At 34.8% G+C, this 16,264-nt stretch overlaps 1 protein-coding gene across 3 annotated transcripts in view; it reads right to left on the bottom strand.

Moving 5' to 3' along the window:
* The window catches only part of LOC149532805 (uncharacterized), a 57,476-nt gene extending 45,480 nt beyond the window's left edge, over positions 1–11,996 (bottom strand). Inside the window, exons 1-3 of one of the 3 annotated variants that reach the window (XM_089803941.1) lie at positions 11,179–11,996; positions 7,043–7,142; positions 6,829–6,924 (exon numbers count right to left, since the gene is read on the bottom strand). The gene's annotated coding sequence lies outside the window, so the exon portion shown is untranslated. Of the gene's footprint in view, positions 1–6,828; positions 6,925–7,042; positions 7,146–11,178 lie in introns of all 3 variants that reach the window. The other 2 variants (XM_089803942.1, XM_089803943.1) reach the window with 2 other exon arrangements.
* Between the last annotated feature and the right edge of the window lie 4,268 nt (positions 11,997–16,264).

Here is a 16,264-nt window from a genome sequence, read left to right as displayed (position 1 = left end):
TAGTTATCGGATACTCTCAGCATTAACCTCTCTAGTTGAAGCAAAGAACCATACAAAACTTTCCCGTAGTTGACTAATTGAAAAAGCAAGAAAGTCAAACTTCTTACTCCCTATCACAATACCTTCCTTCAAAACTACACTACACATTTTTATAGCTTTGTAGATTCTCCTACACCATTCTATAATTTCTGAGATAAATCAGTTGAGTACAATCTATTCCCATTCTCATCGATAAAGGTTACACAGAGAAAGTTATTAATGTATTTAGCATACTCTTGTGTCACACAATTGCACACATTGATTTTTGGTCCAAAAAGGTAGACTTTTGAGGGTGTTACTTGTACTCCGTAAACATACATCAAGACATTGTCAAGAGAAGCCTCAAATAAACCAGTATGCCTTCTGAATTTTGTAAAAAAAAATTTAAAAAATTATACTCCTTAATTAGCTTCACTGGATCATATCATGTGTTTCTCAAACTACCAATTTTTACAAGATCCGTGTTTATATGGTCATAAGGTGTCCATTTAGGGCGTAACAAATAGAAGAAATGTTGTTGTCATGTGGAACTGAAAAGCATAGTGATGATGATTGACCTATGCTATAAAAAAAGGTGAAGTTTATGATTCTTACCCAAGTATCACTACTGCCCTTGTAAAAGACAAGTGTATAAGAATAGTGATTGATGGATATAGTAATAGAAGTGATATTAAATGCATGTGCAAAGAGCATTGATCTAGAATATGTCAAAAATAGAAAGCAATGTTTAAAATGCAATGAGACCAAAGTCATCAGAAATTGATATCCATGTAATTAAACAAATGTATCCATAGGGTATTCAAGAAGAGGGGTGAAAAAACATTTTTAAAGATTTTCTATAAAAAAAATTAGCAGTTAAAAACTATCATGAAGAGATAGTGATATATTAAATTAAAGGTAGTATTACATGTTGCATGGAGGGATAAAATGAATGAAAACACATTGATATATATGTCAAAATAAGTGATGAAGATGTAAGAGATAGTCAACGAGGGATTTACAATAGCATTGTGTTGCCCCACTTTTCACCCTGTATCCATGTTGCAAAAGTGGAAAATTTTGTGTCTTAGTTAAGTCTAGGTATGTTTGGGTATAGTTTTAATCCCGCTTAGCTAAAAAGATTCTCCATCAGATTTTCTATCTTTCCCTTCTCCCACATTTCATGGTCGGGTGGGTTTTCCTTGGTGTTGTGAGTTTATGGGTAGCTTAGTGCCTAATTCAATGGGGATTCTTACAATTTGCAAGATTATTCACAAAGTTGGACTTGTTCGTGACTTATCACATTTTTCCCATGAAAGAATGAAGCTTGCAAAAAATTGAGCATCGCCTTCTCCTCGGTGGGTTTTCAACCCATGAAGGTGATTTCTCGCAAAGGTTAACAAATGAGGCTCATGGATCGAGGTAAGAAGATAATGAGTTGTTTTATGGAAAATCCCTATTTTCATTACAGTATTCTACCTTAGGAAACATTTGGGATTAATCATGATACTCAGAATCATCTTAAGTAAAAAACTCAAAAATGACTTCTTGACGAGCTTTTGACCCATGAAGTCTATTTTTTGCCAAAGGCAATTGTGAAGGAAAGAAATAAGGAAGTGGGCCCCCCTTCGAATTTTGTAGTCCTTTCAAGATTTTTCGAACCCAAAGAAAATAGTAACTTAAAGGATAAAGTTTAAGAAAAAGCTTGGGCAGAAAAACATAAATCGTCTTCTCCTCAGCGGGTTTTCAAACCATGAGGGAAATTTTTTGCATTCATGAAGAATTCAACTCTGTAAGTGGATTGAACTCACAAATTACATATACGACATCTTAAGATGATAATGGAAACAATCTAACCATTGCAGAAAAGGTATACTAAGCACAATTCAATTAGGCGGATATTTCTTTACGAAGTACTCTATTCTTAATTCTTCGAAACTAAATGGAAAACAAAAAGGTAAGTGTGAAAGAAAGGAAAGTTACCGTTAGGCCAATGGAACTAGTGAAAGGACATCGACGTGTCCTTTAGAAGCTCTCACATTTACTGATACAATGGATTTATCCTTTAATTCGTTCGTGTGGCACAGATCCTGAAGATTAATGGATGAATTAGGATTCCTATATAGAGGGAAACATAACAGTTATTCAAACTACCAGTTTTTCTTGAACTGTTATGCTATTAAATTGCACAACACTTTCAAATACTCTATGTTTGCGAATTCAATATCTTGTTCCTCATCTAAATTTGAATTTTCAATCTACTTCATCCTCAGATAGAATGGCAACCAGATTTGCAGGGTTTGGTGACTAAATGGAATCAAGTCCACATTGCAAAACTTTACAAATACCTAACTCCATTTTTATCATATGCAAGATTTCCAAAGGAGGCTGAGGTCAAAGCCGATTCATCCTATAACTGAAAAGCTCCAAGGAAGTGGACTAGTGGAGGCAACTGGTTTCTCGGTGGCAGTCCAAGCTCCAAAATTGATTTGTGAATGCATAAATCACTACAATCTGGACACTAGACAAATTGTGTTACCTGATCATACAGTGTGAATCTCCATTGATAGGAAAATTGTGGTGAATTGCCTCCGAATTCTAGAACGGGAGGAGTTTTTGGAATTGACAGTAGGAGGAGCAATCTCTGAGTTCTCCATGAAGAAGATGGTGTGGAGGAAGGAAATTATGCAATCCTGGTTCCAAAAGCTGCGGGGTGCCAAGAGTAAGGTCCCCAAAACTCTATTTGGTACTGACCTCAAACCTGAGATTGTAGACATTCTGGTTCTCCTGCATAGACTGAAAGGTGAGGTAGAGGCTCTAAATTTTGTCGAATAGTATTTCTTTTTGGTACAAGTTATTTGTTCAGATACACAATGTATTGATTGGGCCCATGAGGTAAGTGAAAATTTGTCCAAAGCTCTTAGTGCCACAAAGTTTTACAACACCTTCTATATGTCTTCTTCTTTTATTTATATGCTAGCATCTCTACAGTTATGGCCAGGCCTTCCAAGAATAGAAAACTTTCTTGATGATGTGAAGTGTTATGAGTTTTATCCATGTTTGCAATTGTAAAATAGCTATGCAGAGTATGTCAACGTTAATGATGCATTCACAAAGAGAATTTGCAGGGAACTCCAAGGATGCCCGGAGAGGAGATTTAACCCAGAGGCAATGGCGGCTATTATTCAGTTTGGAAACTATTTTATCCAGTTCTCATCTTTCTCATATTTGCATCTTGCAACTTTTGATGGATTCCCCTTGAAGCTGCCCAGGTATCCGAGCGACATGATCATGCTGATAGAGATCATGAGGTAGATTGTCCAGGCGAATGTGTTAAGCGAAAGCTTGAAGCAAAAAGGGTATGAATTCCCTATGAAAGTTGGAGCTTACAATTGCGAGTCCCACTCTAATGCAAAGAATATGCTCAAAGTGTTCGAGATGAAATACAAATTGGAGGCGTATGAGGTTGTGAGACCTATATTTGATCCGAATGGATATGCTAAGGATGTGTTGCAAATTGGGAATGTGATCAAACACATTACCACTGTTGAAGACTATTGGGCAAATTGTAAAAATGAATTTGAAAGTCGAGATCGTGCTTTCACCAAACTCACAGTGGAACAAATTAAAACATATGGTATAAATTTCAATGTTGAAGGATTGGAGGAAGATGGACAAAATATGTATAGTAATACATATTTAACTAAGATAAGGAGCACTCCTATCAGTTCGGAGCTTTATGAGAATGCTGAGGAAGATTTAGATGTCATGATGGCCCGAATCATCAAGAGAACTGGGAAGTGGGTTGAATAGATGGCCAAAAGAAGTCAGACTAGAAGCACAACCACTCAACCTTCTCCAACAGCTGCAACTCCCTCTTCCTCCCAGAGTGCCACACTAGGTGTAACACCAGCTACCACTCAAGGACCAGCTCAACCTTCGGGAGGAGGTGACCAACCTCCAGACAAGAGCATTCCCATAGCTAAGACTTGTCATGATGGCTCCCTCCCAGTTATTGGAACCCAAATTGGTATTGAAGAGAAGAAGATGAAGGAGCCAAAGGATAGTGCTACCACTCATAGTTCCATCTCCTCATGTCACACCAGTTCCATCTCCTCATGTTTCTCCAGTTCCTTCCCCCCATGTTACTCTAGTTCCCTCTCCTCATCATAGCTTCGTTCCACCAGTAAGTGCTACACTTCTGCAACCAAGTGGCTCCCCAATACAGATAGTATATTTGGGAGATGGAAAGAGCAATAGTAGTGAATCTACTGAGTCTGATGAGGAAATGAAGAAAACTCAAGAGGTGGATAAAGGCCAGAGCTCTTCCAAGCTCATTTCTCCAGATTCGAAGAATCCCTTCTCTTCAACTGCGATGATAGTCACTCCAGTTAAGAAGAAGATGTTTAGTACAGAATCACTTGGGATGGCCTCCAAAGTGATAGGCACTAATTCCTGGTTAGAGGATACTCTAGAGAGAGAGAAAAAGGAAAGATGAAAGTGCTCTCGCCAAAGACACCGTATCCCTCGTAGTTCATTTTGGATCTGCATTAACCAAGGTAAAGAAGCAAAAAAATTTGTCTATACTTGGGCAAGATCCAAAAACAATGCACTTGACAATGGAGATGGCTAAGCCCAACAAAGGAGGAAGAATTGAAGATATGACTACTGATGATTTTACTCTACACTTGGTGGATCTTGGAGAGGCCAGACACAACACCAAGGTTGGCTTGTGGAAGTCAACCAATGAAGTGATTGATGGACAATTAGAAAGTTTGAGGTTGTCAAAGACTAGGATGAAGGCTGAGATAGAAGAGTTGACCTTGGAGAGGCCAGAGATGACACCAAGGTTGGCTTGTGGAAGTCAACCAATGAAGTGATTGAGGGACAATTAGAAAGTCTAAAGTTGTCAAAGACTAGGATGAAAGTTGAGATAGAAGAGTTGAACAGATCCATTAGACAACTGGTCACTCCATTGGCAACTATCTCAGGAGTATTAGTAACCAAAAATCCTACTGCTACTGAGGTTCAGGCCCTCATCCCTCAACTTTAGGAAGATAGGCACTTTGGCCAAATTAGTAGAGAATGGATTGGGAGGCTGAAATTAGAGGGAGTTTCTATTATAGAACAAATTGGCAATGTTATCCTAAGATTGGAAATAGAGAAAGATAACATCTTATCAAATAACAATACTCTGGTCGGAGAAAGGATGAAGTACGATGATTGTATCTCTCTTCTGAAGATGATCATTCAAATGAAGGCAAAGGAAGTTGTTGAAGCAAAAATCTTGCCAAAGGGAGATGAACCTCTATTCTAATGGCTTCATAGCATGCAGTTCAAGTCAGAAATGATCCTGGTGGCAGAAAAGAGGCTTAAAGAAACAAAGGATAAGGTGAAGAAGACCCAAGACAGAGGATTTGAACTCATGAAGGGGTTACACATAGATTCACAGACTATTGGCCAAGGGAAAGCACTCATCGGGGTAAATGTCATGAAGAAGAACTTCTCCAAATTCTTAGATAGTCTGACTGATGTGTCTTATAGTAGTTAAAGCAAAGTTGTAGAACTCCAAAAAATCAACGGATGCACACACATGGCTATGGAGGAATTGCTAAATCAATTGAATGTTGTGAAGGAGTTGGCCAGGGAACATTCCAAGTGGCTCTTGAGATACACCAACATACACATGCCTAAGCATGACAAGCTAATCCCAATCATAGTTGCTACTAAGGCCTATAGAACAAAAGCAGAAAAGGGGAAGAAGTCAAAGAGATTCACATTTTGCCCCCTTTCTGCTTTCTTATGTAATTATTGTAATATGACAAACTAGTGTCTTGCCATTTGTCATTTTTGAGAAGATGAACTGATTGAACTTCTATTGTAATGATCATCTCAAAATCCTATATGTATGAAATTGAAAGATTAATAAAGGGTCTGCAAATTTTTGGTGTGAAGTACTTGATGTTGCAGAAATTCAATTTAATGGTATTTTATATCAACTATTTTCTGTTCCATTTCTATTAGTTGTAGTTACATGTTTTCTCTTTTTTCTGGATTGAGGCAAGGAAAGAACATAGTTTCATTCCCCTGTTTCAAGGCAGCAAACAAGTGTGATAAGTAGTGTCATTGCATGTTCAAAGAGAGATCCCTTAATCATTTTTTCCTTAATTAACTGTAGTTTAGATTCTAATTAATTCATTTCAGTATTAATTGTTATTTTGTTAAGCTTTGTGAATTCATAAAATGTGTGGGTTCATAAACTTAATCAATCCTGTAGAAATCCTTTTTGCCTGAGTTAGATCCTATTTAGGTTTGGCTTGGTTTTACCTCTTCCATTCTTGGGTTAGGAACACAACCCCATTTAGTTTTAGAAACAAAACATAATTCATTGCAAATCTACCATAGGGAGTTGTACCTATCAATTTATAGAAAAGCTAGACTATCCATAAGTGGCTTTTCAACTGTTTGTATTCAGATATTGTTCCTAATTTGGGCATTCAAGAGTCATAATCAAAGAAGAACAAATATGTTTACTAACACAATGATTTTCACGGTGCCAATGAATCGAGAAGCATTGAATCATGACCAAGGATAATGATATTGTAAGAAAGCGTAGATAACAAATATGATGCATAAAACACAACTAATATAATGAAGATCATAAATGAACTACATTATGAATTCAACCACAAATTACTTCTATGATATGATATCCAACAAACATCAAATCATACATCTGTGCAATAAAAATAAAAATAAACAATTCTCCAAGCATATAGTACCAGAATGTGTTTCCCATTCATAAGCTACCTGATGGCAAGTACGTCATTAGATTTCATGATGAGAAAGAGCCTCAATGGTGGTGGTAGAAAAAAATGTCCGGGGCAGCCACAACCTTTCCTGCAACTAAGAAATTAAAAAATGCCCTTTTTAACAAACCCACAGCTTGGCAGTGGTGGAAAACCTCTAGTTACTAAGCTTTTGAGACATAATGAAAAGACATTTGAAAAAATATGCATTTTACCATTTTGGGATGCAAGTCTTTTCCTTTCTATTAAACCCAATCGTTGCCTAAATCATCACTTCCCTTTCCTGCTATCCCTTTTGGATCTCTTGGATCTCTCCTGCTTTGGCATAGTTAAAAAGAAAAGGAGTCAACACAAAATAGATAAATATTTACTTCCAATGGTCCCTTCATCAATCAAAAACTAAATCATAAAAAAGAGATGACAACAATAATTCAAAGGACAACAGAGATAACAAGAATCATAGAATAATGGAGGGCAAAACCCTACGGAAATGCATCTCCCTACTATTGCTACTCCTCTATTTGCAAAGTTGGGAGTTAAATAAATAATATAAAACAAAGAAGGAGTGCATAAAGATGTGACTAAATACCCATAAATTAAAGGAGGCAGATTTTATAATGAAACTGATCAAGGAAGAACATTTACCTAATTTCATTAAGCATCATATCACAACTAACAACTTCTAAAATAGTTTGAAATAATATTGCTACATTATCAAGAATTGATGCTTCATCCTTTTTCCATAGTGAAAAGTTGTTTTTATAGTGCTTATACTAACAAGAATACAAGATATATATCATTATAATTATAAAAAGACAAAGGTGATGTATTTCTGGACAACACTTAACCAAAACTTCTATAAGCTCCACAAATTTTCCATAACTGGTAGGTAAAGCACTTATTTTAAAATTGGCTACAAGTATATTTTTTGAGATATTCACTTCAACTTTCTTTACAATATTTCTATAATCCTGTTATGGAAATTAATTGAATTAAAATTAGAGCAATGAAACTAGAGGCAAAATAAATGTCAAAATGAAGCTATTTGTCATTTCAAAAAATCAAGATTAGGGAAATTTATTTTCTATTAAAATACATGGTAAAATACATTTCAGTAGATTAAATATAACCTTATGTTAAAAGAAGATGGGGGTTCTTTTCAATCAGATGAAAAATGAGAAATAATTTGTTTTTTTTGTTCAAAATGTTCATTTTTGACCAGATGTTATCGCACATGCAAAGACTAATTGTTGCAAGAAAATTTCTTCCATTTATATGTGAACACGTATTAACATATTTCTGTGTATTGAACCTGTATGAACATATACAAACCTGTGATGAATCTCTGCACATTTTTCAAATTATGTAGAAAATCGGACAAATTTCTATTATATTTTCAAATGTTCCCTGCATTTGACTTCAAATTTAATATTGCATGTTCTTATTGGCTGGCACTCAAGCCTTGAGATTAACCAACGTGAGATCCAGAGATTGACTAGGAGTGCGCAAATAGATTTAAGACTCACTACCCCTTATCCTCCCCTACTAATAGATTCCTAAGTGATGCATTAATTCATTTTTGTTGTACACAAATATAGAGGGCCTGGCTGCATAATGCATGATTTTTTGGTTTGCTCACCCATGCATGTGGACCACATATTTCCCACTTCTACGTAGTAACAAATGAATGGCTATTTCATCAATCCATTTACAAATAGAGAAAATTAGGATTAATGTATTTTTGCATTTCTTATTTATATTTATATAGATGGATATTAGATATATCTCTATTTTTCTATATCAATTTATTATATGGTAAAGAATTTTACTATATGTACATACACGTGTTTGTATGCATGAACCCAACTTGAATTTGTTTTAGCAAACTCCTCAACCCGAGACCAAACCAATACCACGATCAATAACTTAGGTTTCTTCGCACAGGTTTCTGTCAAAGCTTATTTTTAATGCCTCCTTGTAGTTGGGCCCTCCTAATATAGCACTAAACGCTTTGGACCAATCATAGACAACAACAACGTTTCTCAACTCATAGTCATATAAAGATCAAAACAGAAAATGAAGAAAGAAAGAAGCAAATAAAGAAGATTGGATCTGCATGTCACTTATGTTCTTGTTTTTTTATATCAGCTCGATTTTATTACAATTTTCATTTTGAGGAACCCATATGAGAAAGGAAACTAGTTAGTTGATGTTGTTATGGTTAAAAGACACTTTGTTGTGCAGTCTATAAGAATGAGTCCAAGCCCCACACTAGAAACTTGGACATATAGTCAAAAATGAATTCATAAAAATGGTTTCATGTATATAATGCATGTATAAAAGCAAGCAAATTTATAATTTACAACTTTTCGATGTAAATAAACTTTTAAAGAGTTTGAGATTAGCTAGAACTAATATTCCATAAATTAATAATCTAATACAAAGAAAGATTTCACTTTCAAAGCACTTACATAACCTATACAATTGTGAATATCTACTAGTATATTTGGTGAGCATTAATGTAATTGACTAACCTTTCTATAAATAAATGAAAGGACATACAACAACTGCTAGTGCACAAAAAATATCAATCAATGGAACTTCAAATACACTATAACAGTTCAGTCTAGAATTAGAATTGAGTTCATAATAAATTGTAGTAGCTAGAACCTATGCACCATACACCAAGTCCTTGAGTAGAGAATGCTAAGCAAGCTTAAGATTCTAACAAAAGGCATAAAACATGAATTGTGAAATTTGTTGAGATGACAAAATAAGAGAGCTTGGTAGTGTATCACTTCCATTATTATGATTAATCATAATCTTATTATCTTTAGTATCAATATCAGGAGTTCAATGTTCTCTTGCACGTCAGGCCCTTAAGTATAACCTGTAGACATTAGACCCCAGGCTTTGTATGTGAAACGAATAAAATGTGAATCGTGAACTTTGGTTAAATGATAAATTAAGAAAGCTTTCTAGTGTATCACTTCCATCATCATGATTTACCATGACCTGATCATCTTCAGTATCAATGTTAGGATTTGCATGTTTTACCCATGAAGTCCCAATCACCAAATGACAGTTGGGGGGTTAATTTTTTCACCTATGAAGAGCATAACTTGATATCATTTCTAAGTAGAGAGATGTTGGTTATTCTATCATATTTCTTTGAATAAGCCTATAATTCAAGGGGTTAAAATACATACAATTTCATTAGATGACTCTGACTTATTAGGATGCCAAGTATGGGCTCAGTAGTTCAAAATCTCCATATACATATAATAGTCAACCTAAGCAGTCCTAGCAAGTTCGAGACTATACCTAGTCTTAGAGAAAGTAACCAGTGTTGCCAAAAGTGTCCACCCCTTACAAAACCAAGAAAAGATTTACCCCACTCAAACTACACATTGGTTCACAATGTTGAGTATTGACTCCTACCCAATTGGAATTTAAATATGTTTGAACAATAAAAGAGCAGAAGATACCATTGGGAAAATTAAGAGATAGGGAAGAATGTTTCATCCCAGAGGTTGTAACCCATTCGGTGGAGATGTTGTTTCATCTCTCAAGGTACGAATTCATTGAGGAAAAGTGAGGGCCAAGTTCATTTTTAAGTGACTGAGAGAATGAATCCTCCTAATCATAACAACTCAAGTGAAGGATGTCTCTACTATAGTTGTGCATGTCCTCAGCAAGTTATAATCATCTACTTAAACACAGAGATCATGAATCTGGATAACTGGCTATTCATTATCAGAAAAATAAATTAGAAAATTAAAGACACATTTTGAAGGTGAACATAGCAACATAGAAGAGAGCTAAGAGATCACCACCATATACTCTTGAACTTCGAAAAAGGGCATTAATCTTCTTACAATTCTAGTAGTATATTACTATCTATAGAAATTGACATTAGCCCAATTGCCATTTATGACAGACATGAGTTGTTTGGCATAATACCAAATGAGCTAAAGGTGGTGACAATGCACTTGAACCATTTGCTAAAATATCACAAAACAAGCATCAAGTAGATGCTATTGTAGTAGCAAGGTTTGTGCTCAGTGAATCTAGGTCATTTAGAGAGTGTAGCCTAATCATGGTTTTCTTTTTGTATTTTTTCCATAGCTTTTTATTCACTGTCTAATGTGGTAGGGGTTTGTTCTGCTTTCTACAATTGTTTTAATAGAAGATCTCATGCTTCTTCTTTTTGATAAAAGGCACAAACAGGGAAAAATCCCAAATATTTGTTATATAATTTAAACTTCACTATACAAATGGGAATAAAGGAAGAACAATGAAAAAAGGGTAGAAAAGCACTCTTACTGAATTTGAATGTTAGGAACATTACCCTGTTGCTAAATGTGGCAGTGACTTCGTTCAAGTGTTGCAGTCGAAAGGAAGTATAACATTGAGCAAAATAGTGACGTTGCCACCAATAACGTCAGTCTCTCTGATGACAATTCCCTTCCATGGTCAGAAAGCACACCCTCCCTAATCCGAGTGACAGGGTGGATGTCCATAGCGAACATTCCAAAAACCCTACTGTAGATAACCAGAGCGACTGAGAATTGACCCTGAGACTAGAAGGAATGTGCCACATGGTGTGCTTGGTAGGCAAGGAAAACCTTTAAGCTGAGCAGGGCGTATTTGAGGGTTTTTTTTAAAGACATCGATAAATAGGTTGTAGATCTCTATGATAGGTAGCAAAGAGGTGATTGAAAGCTCGTTCACCAGATGAAATGCTAGCATGCTCTCAAATGTGTTGTGGGTGAGAATAGTGGAGATGAGTAACCTTACAAGGATGGGCTTTGCTGCTACCTCTTCCACCGCCTCTTGACGGAGCGGCTTCCGTATTTCTTCCTATTCCCATCCTTTGTGCAAATTTTGTTTTTCCGTCCTGTCAAGTGGAAATAGTAGAGAAAATGGCTTATATACATAATGGTGATTAACACATCCTCTATCAGGTGATGTTGCTTCTTATTGGCATCAATTCCCCTGCCATGCCCACACTGATTGAATTCGTAGAACATGTGACGGGGTATATTTAGTGTATTCTCCCTCCCTGGTTCTCTTCACTGCACTCTGCCAATTCCATACTCTTCCCTTGGTTAAAACCCTAGCGGCTATGTTCCAAAATATCCTCCATTTATTAATTTATTTTTAACTAAACAAATTTTCTTTCTCGCTTAATTATTTTATTGACTTTTAAGTTTTGTCATATATCGACAAAGTGAATTTTTAAAAAAAAATTTAAGTAGCTAAAAAGGCTAAAGGAAAGTTAAAGACAAAAGATGAATTTTGTCTTTAACAAATGTAGTAAAACTTATTATCATGTAGTAGTGGCCAGACATTTATGGGAATTGAAGACATTGAGTATTTTCTTACAGCCAATTATATTTCCACTGCCACTAGTCATAGTGTTATTTTACATCTGTGAAATATGCTTCTTTCTCACTGGAATATCATATTCATAGTAGTGGTAATGGCTACCATACCTACAAGGATTATTGTCAACAATTAGAAATGGCCCTATACTGTGGAGGCTTAGGTAAAGTATGAATATATTTGTTTTTATTCATGAATATATTTTCTTTCGTTTAAAATGTAATAAATCATATTTATAATTGATTCATATAAACCACCATAATAATTAGCCATGAATAATTCATTTTGACGCAAGAATATTTCTAGTTTTGGTTGCTTTAGAAATATGTTGTTATAATCCTCTTCTTTTGCTTTATATATGGCTGTCCAAAGTGTATTTGTCTCTCAAGAAATTTGAGGAAGAGTTTCTCTAGCCATAACTGACATGAAATATTTATTTTATTGTCCTTGTACATCTTGTAGATCTTGTAATCTTTCATGTTGTGCTTAAGTTTATCAATAAGTAGTTTCCCGTAAATGTTTTGAGGAAGAAAAATGTCTAGTTGTTGTCAACTTATGTTAAATATGTTAACGATATGTGTTTTCCTGCAAACAAATTCTGAAATAGTCTTAAATTTGTAGTCTTAGTTGCTTCTTTGATAGGCATACTCCTAAGAATGATTGAAATTTGACAATTGTGGTTATATCCTTCAGTTTTTTTCAGATTATGTCTCTTATGCCTTAATATTTCTTATTATTTGTACTAGAAATAGTTCTTTCATTTCAAAACTAAAACTAAAGCCCAAGGCAAGTGAATTTCTTGTGCAGGGTTACTTAAGAAAGATGGAGTAGGATAATCAATGACAACGTGGACGATGCAACACTAAGAGCAGTTCAGAGAATAATGGGGAAATAGTTTATTTTTTTTGATCATAGGTTTAGGGTTAGTAATGATATCCCGATCACTTTCGTTGCTATACTTTGGTTATGGGTTTACTGGAATCGGAGGCTATGCATACCTGCAAAAGGGTATTTTATAATGTTGAGGTGCAAAAGTGAATAGAAATTATTACATTTGAATGCAGCAGATGATGCTAGCGACAGTTCGAAGTTTGAAGTAGCCAAATGAACTAACAGTCATCTACACACACATAACCTGAATTTCCAAGAGGGTCAGTCATCCCTTACAAAGCCTTTCGTTATACTCAAATTGACATAAGTTAAATATGTGGTTCAATTCGAATATAATTTGTAGGACAACTTAAACAGAGGTTTATTGCCAAGGTAAACATTACTTCAGCTTTCTTCGCAAATACAAATGCAAATTCTTCTCAACGTGTTGTAGAATACAGGCATTATGTCAACAAACATAAAAGATGAAGAAATAAAATATGCCCAAAACTATTAAAAACATTTCCCAAAACCCAAATAGAAACTATTATTCACACCAGTCAAAGGACAAAGGTAGAATCAGACAATTCTGATTACAGAAGTATGGGTTTTAAGAATTTAGAGGTGACTACATCTTGTGGTGAGTTTATGATAGCAACAATGAATGGAACATCTAGTCGAGAGGCCATGACAACAACTATTGATGGGACATTTAGTAGACTAAATCTACAGGATGAAGATTTTACTAATGACTTCATAGATAAAGATAGATATATTACTGATAATGATATACATGAGATTAATGTTGAATAAAAAGCTTTGCAAGATGACTCAACCTTACAAGATAAACTGGGAAAATTGTTGGGGTCATGGAAAGATTGGTATGTACAGTATAAGAGAGATGTTCTGGCATGGGGTGTTGGAAATACTCCTAATTTTGTGGTGTATGAAAGTGAGAATGGTGAGGTCAAGGTTTCCATTTAGGAGGATAAGATTTATAATTGTTTCGTAGCTTATCCTTTTGAGCAAGATGAAACTAGGGCAACGAGTTTAAGGTTGAAAATAGCAGAAGCCAAACAACATGCACATGTGATAGAAAGAGGATTACTCAAACAGCCAACAAATAGTAGTAGATACCAATTTTTAGGTATAAGTAAGGAAAAAGGGGTGATATTGGAGTCTGTTATCAATCAAACTACTTTTAGTTCTATAATTGGTACTGTCTCTACGCAGCGTGTACTGGGAAATTTGCAGTTTGGCTTTATTGTACTATTTGGATTGGTTTTCTTGAAGAAGAAACAATTGGCTCGCGAGTCATTAAGGTCCTACATGGTCAACAATAGGGTTGATTTGAGAATAGGATTTTGAAGGTTTAGGATATGGCAAATTACAACTTAGAATACAAGGGGAGCCCGTACGTACCTCATCTGTGGAGCGCTTTGATTTTTTCTTTTTTTAGGTACGCAATTCATTAGCCAATGTCCCCAATAAATTTACCAACATAGAAACATTACTGGAAACAATTTTTTTGGCACGGAGATCGATGAATATGGTGTTGACCACTACGACTATTTTTAAAAAGTGGCAAATTATGTTGGCAAAATATTTTAACATTGAGGTGTCAAATAAAGATTTAATAAAAACTGTTAGATGCATTGAATGTTGGGAATAAGGCAAAATTAAATAAAGTTAGTTTTTGGCGGTACTTGCATAACATGGCAGTTGTAACGTTGCACTTGTATGGTAAGCTCTATCATTGGTTGTACGCAGATATTTATGGAAGGTCTACAAAGATTTCGCCAGATGTCCATAATGTATAGCGGACTTCAAAACAAAGTTAAAAAATGTTAAGGTTGTGGGTGTTTTTCAAATGGTAAAGTTCACTCATTTGAAACAAATCATTGTTTCTCTTTTGTTCTCGATCTTCATATGTTTTTCTCTGCTACATTTGGTTTTCATGTACTTAAGGAAATCTTTCTGCAACTCCAGACACAACAACACTTGGTTTATCATCATTATGATCGGTATATTTTGTAATGTTTGCTTGAATATTTTGGTCTTTCTGGATGAATGTTTTTGTCCATGCTCTCACACATTTGATTTTGCTTATGCATGAGGTACTAGGACTTTGTCGCTGGATAGCACGACAAAGAATAAGGCATAGACTTGCAATAAAAATCATCACTTCTTGGGTATATTAAAGACCAGGTATGAATCACATCATGGGTATTTAGGTACAGGTATGAATCTTTTCAAAAGCGAACTTATCTTGTGCAAAGTTAAAAATTTTGTTATTTTTTAAAATTGAAAAGATGCACTTACAGAAAGGGCATTTCGAAATGTTTGAAGTTTGAAGGATATTTTTCAAAAGAGTTATGTAACAGACATAGCAAAGTAATATGATTTACTATTCTTTCAAAAGACAAAGAAAAACTCTGTTTGACAGTTTCAAAGACAACATCTTTTGATTCTAAATTAATAAAGAGGGTTTTTTTAATTTGAAATATGTCTGCACAGTGTTAAAAGATTGAATGATTTTTGGGTCAAAATACTATGTGCAGTAATTTTTATTCAAAACAATAGAAATTGTATAGGCATTTTTCAGTTGGCTGCAAACTAACATTCTGGAAACCATTCTTGAAGAATCTCAAAGTTGAAACTTTGTTACTCAGTCTTGGAGGCTTATAATGTTTTTCATATTTCTGGGACAGGTACTATTTCGAGTCTAAAACTAAATTGAAGTTAGTTTCTCAAGCAGTTTTTTGACAAGAAGTTATTGAACAAACTCTAACTGGTTCAGTTAGATATATGTAACTTACCAGATTCAAAGTCTTAACTGATTCTAATTGGTTTCTCAAACAACAATTTAAAAAAAGGAGGGTTTCTTAACAACCTTAACTGGTTCAGTTAGGTTCATGTAACTTATCAGTTTCAAATTTTATCTCTATTTATAGAGATCATTTGTAAATCTGAAGTAGTGGTGTGTGAAAAAGCATTGAAAGAAACAGATAAATATTTGTAAATGTTCTAAAAGGAAGATGTGTTCAAAAGCTATATTATAAGCTTGTATACATGTATAAATGCAACGTTTACGTTTGTGTGTGTATGTGTATATGAGACTGTAAAAGAACAACAAGACAGAGAAAGGGTTGAACACCCTGAGTAGTACTTTTTGCTGA

Source organism: Cupressus sempervirens, chromosome 10 (genome assembly GCF_028749045.1).
Source record: "Cupressus sempervirens isolate cs-2001-9-10 chromosome 10, ASM2874904v1, whole genome shotgun sequence".
NCBI lineage: Eukaryota > Viridiplantae > Streptophyta > Pinopsida > Cupressales > Cupressaceae > Cupressus > Cupressus sempervirens.
This window is presented reverse-complemented; position numbering and strand designations above follow the sequence as displayed.